The sequence below is a fragment of the Odocoileus virginianus genome, chromosome 23 (assembly GCF_023699985.2).
Source record: "Odocoileus virginianus isolate 20LAN1187 ecotype Illinois chromosome 23, Ovbor_1.2, whole genome shotgun sequence".
NCBI classification, from domain to species: Eukaryota; Metazoa; Chordata; class Mammalia; order Artiodactyla; family Cervidae; genus Odocoileus; species Odocoileus virginianus.
Window position 1 is genome coordinate 29,096,346 of NC_069696.1, and position 13,067 is coordinate 29,109,412.

The following is a 13,067-nucleotide window of genomic DNA, read 5'->3' on the forward strand; positions in this document are numbered from 1 at the left end:
GTTTTACCTTCCAGATAAGGTTGACTGGGGGGGAAAAAAAGTGAACTTGATAAACAGCTAAAGCAAAGAGCTTGCTTATTTGCAAGTAAAAGAGAGAGGTGACCAAAGGCGTACACAAATAACAATCACTTAGGTTCACAAATTATTAACTGGCTAAGTGGTTAAAGCAAACAACTATAAATGCAGTGACATTTCAAAAGAATGTTAATGCAGAAGGAAATAAGTAAAACAAAAATAACTTGCTACCAATGGTATAACTAACCACTATCCTCAACTTACCTCTATAAAATCTTAGCTTTACAAGCCTCTGTGTAGAACTTATTTTTGGTCAATGCAGTATAAAATCAGATATCCAACAAAGCCTTTTTGTGGGTATTGTTGATGGGTGCAAAGGTTTAACCTGCCAATGCATTCAATTCATATATAAATAAAATATTTATAATGTTATAGTTCTTGAAACATTCTAGTCAATCTAATGGCAATGCCTGATATCCTTTATTACATGTCTTAGAAAAAGAACACTGAAAAGAATACATGCCTATTTTACTAGTCTATTATTCTTCATTTCCAATGTGGGAGATTCTTTACAAACACCTTCAATTATTTTACCTAATCTTGAAAGATGAATCAGTTTATGCTATTTGCAACCATAGTTCTCCCTCATGAAAAAATATACCCCTAAAGAAATAAATAAAACTTACTATAACTATTTGCTGTACTACTTTTAACACTTATATTGAATATGTGTATACTCTATGTACAGTTGGGCTTCCCTGGTGGCTCAGAAGGTAAAGCGTCTGCCCGCAATGCGGGAGACCCGGGTTCAATCCCTGGGTTGGGAAGATCCCCTGGAGAAGGAAATGGCAACCCACTCCAGTGCTCTTGCCTAGAAAATTTCATGGAGGAGCCTGCTGGGCTACAGTCCATGGGGTCGCAAAGAGTCGGACATGACTGAGCGACTTCACTTCATATGCACAGTTAGCAAATAGTTAGAAAGCACACACCCACATAATCACCAGGAGGGCATCAGTGATGCTCTCCCTTGGACCCAAAATACTCCCTCACCCAAATTCTCCCTCCATGAGCTCAGTCTCTTTCCTCCTGCCTAGAGATCAGCACTCTCTGACTCATATAGTAATGTTTCCCTGATTTCCTTTATAGTTTCACCATCCATAATGCATTTCTGAAAAACACAATTGTTTGCCTAGAATCAACCATACATCAACCATACATCATCCTGTTTGTACTATGTCTTTGCTTTTTCTCTGCTCATTTATTAAGTAGATCACTAAAAGCCTTCCATTTTCATTGCTTCACATCATGACTATTCTACAATTATCCATGCTGTTCATGATAAGTGAATTATTTCTAATTTTTGGTAAATACTACTATTTCTACTGTGAACATTTTTGTAAGTATTTCCTGATACATGTATGCACATATTTAATTCTGGTTCAGTCGCTAATTTGTGTTCATTTCCTTGAGACCCAATGGACTGCAGCACACCAGGCTCCTTTGTCCTCCACTAACTCCCAGCATATGCTCAAATTCATGTCCATTGAGTCAGTGATGCCATCCAACCCTCTCATCCTCTATCACCCCCTTCACCTCCTGCCTTCAATCTTTACCATCATCAGGGTCTTTTCCAATGAGTTGGCTCTTCGTATCAGGTGGCCAAAGTATTGGAGCTTCAGCTTCAGCATCAGGCCTTCCAAGGAATATTCAAGGTTGATTTCCTTTAGGATTGATTGATTTATTCTCCTTGTAGTACAAGGGACTCTCAAGAGTCTTATCCAGCACCACAATTTGAAAGCGTCAATTCTTCATATGCTCATATGCACGTTTTGCTGAGATACACATACCTAGGATTGCTATGCTTAAGTAGGAACTGTCTATCCAAAAGCAGCTGTTCCAGTTTCTGTTCTGATCAGCCCTGTATGAACATTGCTATTGTTCTGCAATCTTGTCATTGCTTTGACCTGCTAGCCGTTTTAGTTTTCCCCATTCTGAGGCATATGTAGCAGTATCTCACTGTGAATTCGCTTTGTATTTCCTTGACTATTACTGATATTAAGCATTTTTCATATGTTTTGACACTTGGATGTATTGTTGGCCATTTGGATTTCTTTCTTTGCCACTTTTCTATTGGATTATGTGAATTTTCACATTGATTTGTAGTTTTAAAATATCTATTCTGGATATCAAGGTGTCAATGACACTTTGCAAATTTATTCTGCCACTCCATGTCCTCTCTTTTCACTAATTTTTATGTCTTATTTTCTTGATAAACAATAAAATAAAGTACAACCTATGTAAATGATGAACTGTGGGTGACACCGATGTGTCAGTTAGAAGTTGTAAAAAATGTACCACTCTGATGGGGGATGTTGATATTGGTGGGGGATGTTGACATTTCAGGAGGCTAGGCGTGTGTGTGTGTGTGTGTGTGTGTGTGCGTGTGTGTGTAGGGGGACTGCGGGGGGAGTGGTATATGAGAAATCTATGCCTCTGCTCATATTGCTGTGAACCTAAAACTGCTCTTAAAGATTAAGTGTATTTTAAAAAAATAATGTAGAATGTGTGCATTGTAATCTAAGGAATATGTCTCTACACTCAGGTCATAAAGTTATTTTTCCTAGATTTTCTTATAGGAAAGTATCTTGAAGAGATTCTCTTTTTTCTACATCTTACACTAACTGAAATTGATATCTGTGTGTGTGTGAGGTAGGGATTTCATTTCCTTTTTTCCAATAAAGAATCAATTTTCCCAATACTGTGTATTTTTAAAAGTCTGCTATTTCTCGACCGCTTTGAAGTGCCGCCTCTATTATAAATAAAATGCCCATATATGCAAGAGTTGTTTCTGAGCTCTCTGTTGTTATTCAGTCACTCAATCATGCCTGACTCCTTGTAACCCCATGGACTGCAGCACACCAGGCCTCTCTATCCCTCATCATCTCCCCAAGTCTGCCCAAGTTCCTGTCCATTGCATTGGTGATGCCATCCAGCCATCTCATCCTTTGACATCCTCTTTTCCTTCTGCCCTAAATCTTTGCCAGCATCAGGAACTTTTCCAATGAGTTAGACGTTAGCATCAGATGACCAAAATACTGGAGTTTCAGCTTCAGCATCAGCCATTATAACAAATATTCAGGGTTGATTTCCCTTAAGATTGACTGGTTTGATCACCTTGCTGTCCAAAGGACTCAGGAATTTTCTCCAGAGCCACAGTTCAAAGGCATCAGTTCTTCAGAGCTCTGCCTTCTTCATGGTCCAGCTCTCACAACCATACATGACCACTGGGAAGACCATGGCCTTGACTATACAGATCTTTGTTGGTAGAGTAATGTCTCTGCTTTTCAACACACTAAGTTAATCATAGCTTTCCTGCCAAGAAGCAAATGTCTTCTGATTTCATGGCAGCAGTCACCATCAGCAGTGATTTTAGAGCTGAAGAAGAGGAAATCTGTCACTACTTCCAACGTTTCCCCTTCTATTTGCCATAAAGTAAATGGACCAGATGCCATGATCTTAGTTTTTTTAATATTGAGTTTTAAGCCGGCTCTTTCCACTCTCCTCTTTCACCCTCACCAAGAGGCTCTTTAGTTCCTCTTTGCTTTCTGCCATTAGAGTGGAATTGTTGATGTTTCTCCCTCCTGTCTTGATTCCAGCTTGTAACTCCTCCAGCGCAGCATTTCTCATGATGTGCTCAGCATACAGATTAAACAAACAGGGTGACAGCAGAGAGCCCTGTCGTACTGCTTTCTCAATCTTGAACAAATCAGTTGTTAAATACAGGGTTCTGAATGTTGCTTCTTAACTGAGCTCTCTACTGTCTCTCATTTGTCTACTTGCCTACCCCAGCAGCAATGCCACACTTTCAGAATTTATAATACTTCATAAATTAATAGGACAAGTAATCCTACCCATACACCCCCTTTTCAAGAGTGTCTTGACTCTTCTTGTCTTTTCATGTTCGAATCAACTTGTCACATTACACACCTACTCACATGCACACACATATGCATACACATGGGTAAATACACACAAAAGCATGCAACCTTACACACAAACCCACACACACACATACACACAATCCAAATAAATAACAGAGAAAGACAAAAACCAACAAAGAAAAAACAATCAACTGGCATTTTGATTGCAAATCTACTTGGGACTAGGGGACATTGCTACAATATTGGATCTTTCTGTACATGAATATGGTATATCTCACCATTTATTTCCTTTAATAAATACTAAAATCTCTCTCAAACTTTCAAAATTTTCCTTATAGAGGTACTAGTCATTTCTTATTACTAAATACCAGGTAAAAATTGATGCTGATATATAGAAATATAGTTGATTTGTACATATTGCATTGTTTGCACCAAATTCAAATGCTCATATTAATTCATACCATCTGCCAATAACGATGGTTGTTTCTTTTCCAATCCCAATAGTTGCATTTTTCTTGCTATATTGTATTGTCTAGGATCTATAGGTAAAATGCTCAATGACAAATATCCTGATGTTTCTTTTGATCTCATCAGGAAAGATTCAACATTTTACTATTTTAATCTATGATTGCTATAGGTATTTCTTATCACACTAAAATAGTTCCTCCCTGTTTTTAGTTTTTAGGAACTTCAAAAATAAGGAGTATATGATACATTTTATTAAATCCTTTTCTTGTATTAACTGAAATAACCATGTGATACCATCATCTTTTAATTTGTATTACACTGGCTGATTTCTTTACATGCTAAAAAATGCTGATTTTCTGAAGTAAACTTGCTCACGATTAATGATCTTTTTTATATATTGCTGAAATTGGTTTGCTAATATTTGATTGACAGTTTTTCCATTTTATTCATGAGAGGGATTTGCCTGAATATCCTTTTTTATACTCTTTTTGCCAGGTTTTGTATCAAGATTATATGATCCTCATAAAACAAATTGGGGATTATTACCTCTTCTATTTTTTGAAAACAAAACAAAACAACAATTTACATAGGATTAGACTTATTTCTTCCTTAAATTTGCCTGTGAAGCCTTCTGGGTTTGGAATTCTTTTGCAGGAAAATTTTTGATTACTAAATAAAATTTCCTTAATGTTTACAAAATTATTGAGGTTATCTCTTTTAAAGTAAATATTGCTAAGATATGTATTTTTAGGAATATTTGATCAGTGACATATTTTTCTAGGAATTTGACCACTCATCTAACTTTTCATATTTCCCAATATTAGCCTGGTGATGTGAAGTTTAGCTGTTTAATATCTGCACATCTGTTGTGATGGTACTTTGTCATTTCTGATACTGGATATTCATCTCCTCACTTGTTCTCTTGTTCAGTCTCATCAGAATGTTGAAACATTTACTCAGCATTTGTAACAATTTTTGGCTGTCTTGCTTCTCATCTTTATATGTTTGCTTCTGAGCTCATTAATTTTTTACTTTAATTCTTTTTTTTTTTTTTCAGATAAAGTCTTGACTTATTAATACTCAATTTCTTTTCTCTAGTACATTTAAGTTATAAATGTCCCAGTAAATGCTTCTTATAGGTGTTCTACAATTGTTATATAAAAGATGTACATTTTCAGTTATTCTAAAATATTTATAGTTATTATTCTGATTTCTTTTTAATTTTTAAACTCTTTTCTAGCTATATTTTTTTATCACCTGCAGCTTAATATCACTGGTATAATTCCAATTGTTTGAAAACAGTTGAGACCTAATTTATAACTCAGCATACGGTCAGTTTTTGTAATTATTTCATGTGTTCTTCAAAATAATGTGAATTTTGCAGTTGCATGCAAGGTTCTATATATGTCTACAATGTCAAGTTTCTTAGTCTTATATTTCAACTCTATCCCCCTCTACTGATTCTTTTCTATTTTATTCCATCAATTACTAAGTAAGTTAATATTCACTGCTAATATTCACTGGATTGTTTATTCCTCCCTGCTATTCTGTCAAATTTTCCTTAATCTGTCTTGAGGTTATGCTCTTAGGGACACTTAGATTTAATATCATTCTATCTTCCAATCAAATTGAAACTTCAATCACTTATAGAGTAACTTTATCTCCAGTAATGGTTTGGTTTTTAAAGTCTATTTTGTATAACCAGTGTAGTTACACCAGTGTCCATGTGGTATGTGCATGAAACTATTTTCCATTATTATTTACATTTTACATGTGAGGAATTGGTACTTAAGGAACATACCCAACAGTAGACAGCCCTAAACTGAATCCACACAGAGTGTCTGCAAATTTGATGCATCTCAACATTATGCTTCTCTTATAAATTCTAAAGAGTTAAGTCAGCTTAGGTTCAGGGGAAAAAAAAAAAATTCTCATTTTAATTTCTGCCATGAATTTCTCACAGATTGCTAATTGTGACTTTTCACTTATTTCCAGAAAAATTCTCACTCCTTTAATATTTTAATGCATCATAATATGGTAAAAAAAAAAAAAAAAAAAAACGCCCCAAAAAGAGAATATTCTTAATCCAGAATTGCAGTACTCAAATTCTGTCACTTACACACAAGAAAGAAAAGTCTTTTAAAGTTCCACACTTTGTTTTTGAAATCAGATTGATTACCATCAACCTTAAGGTGCTTGTCAAATGCCACAGAACAATATCTCAATCTGTCTTAATCTAAAAATATGTAGCCAGGCTGCAATACAATCAAGATATCTGAGAAACTGTATATGGCTCTACTGAGAAGAAAAGCTTACTGCAATCTGACTTCATGAAAAGCACTCAAAAAGGATGAGTGATAAGCTGTTTCATCTCTCCTTGAAAAGACAAACCTATAGAGTATTTTAAACAGAGGCATTAAGCAACTTATATAATCATTTGGAATTCTATACTTTTGACATTTCTCAATAAGTTATACTAAATATTTAATGCTAAATCATATTTGTTAATGGAGAAGGCAATGGCACCCCACTCCAGACTTTTGCCTGGAAAATCCCATGGACGGAGGAGCCTGGTGGGCTGCAGTCCATGGGGTCACGACGAGTAGGACACGACTGAGCGACTTCACTTTCATTTTTCACTTTCATGCACTGGAGAAGGAAATGGCAACCCACTCCAGTGTTCTTGCCTGGAGAATCCCAGGGATGGCGGAGCCTGGTGGGCTGCCATCTATGGGGTCGCACAGAGTCAGACACGACTGAAGCAACTTAGCAGCAGCAGCAGCATATTTGTTAAAATTGTGCAAACTATAAAGAAAATTAAAGTTGCTAATGATTTCATGATTTCCAACAACACAAGAGAAGACTCTACACATGGACATCACCAGATGGTCAATATTGATATTAGACTGATTATATTCTTTTCAACCAAAGATGGAAGAAGCTCTATACAGTCAGCAAAAACAAGACTGGGAACGGACTGTGGCTCAGATCATGAACTCCTTTTTGCCAAATTCTGACTTAAAATGAACAAAGTGGGGAAAACCACTAGACCATTCAAGTATGACCTAAATCAAATCCCTAACAGTTATACAGTGGAAGTGAGAAATAGATTTAAGGGACTAGATCTGAAAGACAGAGTGTGTGATGAACTATGGATAAAGATTCATGACATTGTGCAGGAGACAGGGAGCAAGAGCATCTACAGGAAAAAGAAATGCAAAAAAGCAAACTGGTAGTCTGAGGAGGCCTTACAAATAGCTGTGAAAGGAAGAGAAGCAAAAAGCAATGGTGAAAAGGAAAGATATACCCATTTAAATGCAGAGTTCCAAAGAAGAGCAAGGAGAGATAAGAAAGCCTTCCACAGTGATCAGTGCAAAGAAATAGAGGAAAACAATAGAATGAGAGAGGCTAGAGATCTCTTCAAGAAAATCAGAGATACCAAGGGAACATTTCACGCAAAGAGGGACTCAAACAAGGACATAAATGGTATGGACCTAACAGAAGCAGAAGATATTAAGAAGAGGTGGCAAGAATACACAGAAGAACTATACAAAAAAGATCTTCACAACCTAGATAATCACAATGTGATAATCACTCAAATAGAGCCAGAAGTCCTGGAATGTGAAGTCAAGTAGGCCATAGGAAGCATCACTACAAACAAAGCAAGTGGAGATAATGGAATTCCAGGTGAGCCATCTCAAATCCTAAAAGGTGATGCTGTAAAGTGCTGCACTCAATATGCCAGCCAATTTGGAAAACTCCACAGTGGCCACAGGACTGGAAAAGGTCAGTTTTCATTCCAATCCCAAAGAAAGGCAATGCCAAAGAATGCTCAAACTACCACACAATTGCACTAATCTCACATGCTAGTAAAGTAATGCTCAAAATTCTCCAAGCCAAGTTTCAGCAATATGTGAACCATGAACTTCCAGATGTTTAACCTGGATTTAGAAAAGGCAGAGGAAGCAGAGATCAAATTGCTAACATTCACTGGATCATCAAAAAAGCAAGAGAGTTTCAGAAAAACATCTATTTCTGCTTTATTAACTATGCCAAAGCCTTTGGCTGTATGGATCACAATAAACTGTGGAAAATTCTGAAAGAGCTAGAAATACCAGACCACCTGACCTGCCTCTTGAGAAACCTGTATGCAGGTCAGGAAGCAACAGTTAGAACTGGACATGGAACAACAGACTGGTTCCAAATAGGAAAAGGAGTACGTCAAGGCTGTATGTTGTCACCCTGCTTATTTAACTTCTATGCAAAGTACATCATGAGAAATGTTGGGCTGGATGAAGCACAAGCTGGCGTCAACACTGCCAGGATAAATATCAACAGCCTCAGAGATGCAGATGACACCACACTTATGGCAGAAAGTGAAGAAGAACTAAAGAGCCTCTTGATGAAAGGGAAAGAGGAGCGTGAAGATGTTGGCTTAAAGCTCAACCTTCAGAAAACTATTATCATGGCATCTGGTCCCATCACTTCATGGCAGATAGATGGAGAAACAGTAAAAACAGTGGCTGACTTTATTTTCTTGGGCTCCAAAATCATTGCAGATGGTAACTGTAGCCATGAAATTAAAAGATGCTTACTTCTTGGAAAGAAAGTTATGACCAACCTAGACAGCATATTAAAAAGCAGAGACATTACTTTGCCAACAAAGGTCCATCTAGTCAAAGCTATGGTTTTTCTAGTAGTCATGTATGGATGTGAGAGTTGGACTATAAAGAAAGCTGAGTGCCAAAGAATTGATGCTTTTGAACTGTGGTATTGGAGAAGACTCTTGAGAATCCCTTGGACTGCAAGGAGATCCAACCAGTCTATCCTAAAGAAAATCAGTCCTGAATATTCATTGGAAGGACTGATGCTGAAGCTGAAACTCCAATACTTTGGCCACCTGATGGGAAGAGCTGACTCATTTGAAAAGACCCTGATGCTGGGAAAGATTGAAGGTGGGAGAAGAAGGGGATGACAGAGGATGATATTGTTGTATGGTATCACTAACTCTATGGACATGAGTTTGAGTAAACTCTCGGAGTTGGTGATGGATAGGGAGGCCTGGGGTGCTGCAGTCCATGGGTTCGCAAAGAGTTGGACACAACTGAGTGACTAAACTGAACTGAACTGATGATTTCATAATCCAGAGCTAACAATATTTAATGTTCCTACCTTCAGCTAATTTTCTATGCATTTGTAATATATATTTATACTTTAATGTATACATGTGTGTGCATATGTGTATATGTGTACACACACACTTTTGGAGATACACTGTATATTTAATGTGGATTCTACTTGTTTCATTTAACATTACATCATGCATAATTTCATATGTATTCAAAAATTCTTTGAAAATGTATTATTGACTGTATCATATGAATGCACTCAGATTTATCCAACTATTGCTCTATTGCTGAACAATTTATTCAGCCTCAAATTATTTCCATTATAAATATATGAAATGATCATAATTACATAAAGTTTGTCACTTTTAATTATTCCATTAATTAGAAATTTCATAATGTCATTAGAAATTCTGGCAGTGAAATTACCAAATAATGTTACTTGGGCCCTAATATCTAGTCTCTATTGTCCAGCAATAGTAATTTCCTCAAATTTGTCTTCCAAAATAAAACTATATTTTCTAAACTCTTCTTAAGTGTGACATGGTCAGGCAACTTTGTTCTAGTCAATTGAATATAAGTGGAACAGCTAAGGACAGTTTTCAAAAGATATCCATATAGGGAGAGACCATAAATCTTCTAGAAATATTCCCTTCCTGCTGCCAGAATATTTCCTGCTGCTTTCAAAACTGGGAAAGGAATATGTCAAGGTGGTATATTGTCACCCTGTTTATGTAACTTATATACAGAGTACATCATGGGAAATGTCAGGTAAGATGAAATATAAGCTGGAATCAAGATTGCCAGGAGAAATATCAACAATATGCAGATGATATCACTCTTATGGCACAAAGTGAAGAGGAACTAAATCGCCTCTTGTTGAGGATGAAAGAGGAGAGTTTCAGCTAAGAAAAAGATGGCATAAAACTCAACATTCAAAAAACAAAGACCATGGCATCTGGCCCCATCATTTCATGGCACATAGATGGAGAAAAAGTGGAAACAGAGACCGAGCTTATTTTTTGGGCTCCAAAATCACTGTGGACGGTGACTGCAGCTGTGAAATTAAAAGATGTTTGCTCCTTGGATGAAAAACTATGACAAATCTAGACAGCATATTAAAAAATAGAGACATCACATTGCTGACAAAGGTTCATATAGACAAAGCTATGGTTATTTTAGCAGTCACATATGGATGTGAGAGTTGGACTATAAGGAAGGCTGAGTGCCAAAGAATTGTGGTGCTTTTGAACTATGGTGCTGGAGAAGATTCTTGAGACTCCCTTAGACAGCAGATCTAAACCAGTCAATTCTAAAGGAAATCAACCCTGAATGTTCATTGGAAGGCCCGATGCTGAAGCTGAAGCTCCAATACTTTGGCCACCTGATACAAAGAGCAGACTCATTGGAAAAGATCCTGACATTGGGAAAGGTTGAGGGCAGGAGGGAAGAGGGCAACACAGGATGAGATGGTGGAATGGCATCACCAATTCAGTAGACATGAGTTTGAGCAAACTGGGAGATAGTGAAGGACAGGGAAGCTTGGCATGCTGCAGTTCATGGGACTGCAAAGAATCGGACACAACTTAGCGACTGAATAACAATAGGGAAAGAGCATAAATCTTCTAGAAATATTCTTTTCCTGCTGCTAGAATATTGACTTTATTGCTGGAATATCAATATTGGATATCCCAAAACATGAGATAAAAGTTTCAGGGTAACAGAGCAAAAGATGAAGGATCTGAGTCCCTAATGACTATGGAACCTCCTGGTATCTCTTTACTGAGTACACAGACTTCACATAAGAAAAATTAAAGTTCTACCTTCTTAAAACAATTTGGATTACTTCCAACCAAACCTTTCCAAACTAGTGAAGTGAAAATGTTGCATAGAATGCTTTGGAAACACTTAAGGCTCTTAACAGAGATAGTTAATTCGCTTTATGAAAAGCGGAACAAATATAACCTTTTTCCAACATTACTGAACGCACCCAACTCCCTACATTCTTGTTACAACATTATTCCAAACTACTTTTTACTAGTTTGATTTTAAGTGAAGCATAACTTTGCATTTCTTTAACTAGCCTTTTGCATTAGAATTGCATTCTTCATTAATTATTTGTTCTTATATCTTGTTATGTTTTAAATTAAGATGTTACTGCCTTTCTCATAATAATAGCTCTTTACATATGATGTTTGCTGTATTTATTAAAAGTAGTCCTAGTTTTCCATTTCCCACTTAATTTTTATTTACATTTCTGTTTTCACTTGTAAAACTATAAAAGTTTCATATCTGCAATAATTCGTGACTTATTCCAGTTCCATTTCCATTCTGTTATCATTAAAGTTATACTCACAATGCTTTCTCCCATATTGCTTTGATTCATTTGTCTGTGAATATATAAAGTCTTATTTATGAATATTTTAAAGTATTTTGGGGATTTAAAACCATTCCATTTTTAAAGATGATAAAAAACTACCATTGAATGTAAGGGTTTTCACAAATAAACTTGTATCCTGAAGTTCTAGAAACATAAATCATATGACTTTTCAAGTGGATTAGGAAATAAATTTTAATTCACTTTTCAGGAAGACAATTTTTTTCACTATTCTCTTCAACTAAACAGAAAGGTAATTACTTTTCCATTTTACTGGGGACAAATTTCTAAACAATAGGATGCCTTTCCTTCAACCTTTTCTGCTCTCATTCATATGATAGTCAGTCAGTCATGGAACTATAGAAGGATTTTTAACTCCAGGTCTGTGGTCAAACATTCAATTCCTGTTCCCAAGAGTATAACTTTTACAAGCATTTCATACATGCATACACAGATAGATGCCTAATAAACTTTCCTGCCAAGCAAATTGGAAAATACCTGTTTGGCCTCAGGAAACCTGTACTTTTGTATGTGTTTACAAAAACATACCCTGAAATATTTAATAGCCTGTGGGAAGTTTTGTAAAATCCGTGACCTACCCATTGTGACCCAGAGTATTTCTTTTTCAGCAACAACAAATAGTAGCAACAAATGTTTTTTTAAAAAATTTCAATGAAGAAGAAAAGCTTTCGCAACTTTAAGAAATGTGTATCTCATTAAGGAAATGAAAAGAAAAGAAATGTTGCTTTCATCTGCCAGTTTAGAAACATTACCTTCATAATGAGTCTGAAAATTATAATTACAAATTCAGTTGTCATCCGAACATAAAAGACTATGTATTATAGCTTTATATGCATATGTCACATATTTTACTTATAAATTAAAAATAAGGCACACAAACTTCCATTTTTAAAATAATCAATTTTTTCAAAGGTGTGCATTATGTATTTTATGAGTGTATCTTTTTCCTACCCAGTGCAGTGCCAAAATTTTCTGTTCAGGCTTCAGAATCTTGTAAGTAGATTCAGACAGGACTTGTGTCATTAGCAAGAGGAATCTAGAAAAAATAAAAGTAGACCATTAACAGTGCATTGTTCCTTTTCAGTAAATATTTCAAGATATGACTCTTCAGAAGCATGA

General features: G+C 36.0%; 1 protein-coding gene across 4 annotated transcripts in view; it reads right to left on the reverse strand.

The window, feature by feature from the left end:
* SOX5 (SRY-box transcription factor 5) overlaps positions 1-13,067 on the reverse strand; it is a 1,090,001-nt gene that overhangs the window by 773,342 nt on the left and 303,592 nt on the right. For all 4 annotated transcript variants that reach the window (XM_070453774.1, XM_070453776.1, XM_070453775.1 and 1 more), the window contains one exon: positions 12,900-12,984. The gene's annotated coding sequence lies outside the window, so the exon portion shown is untranslated. The remainder of the gene's footprint in view (positions 1-12,899; positions 12,985-13,067) is intronic.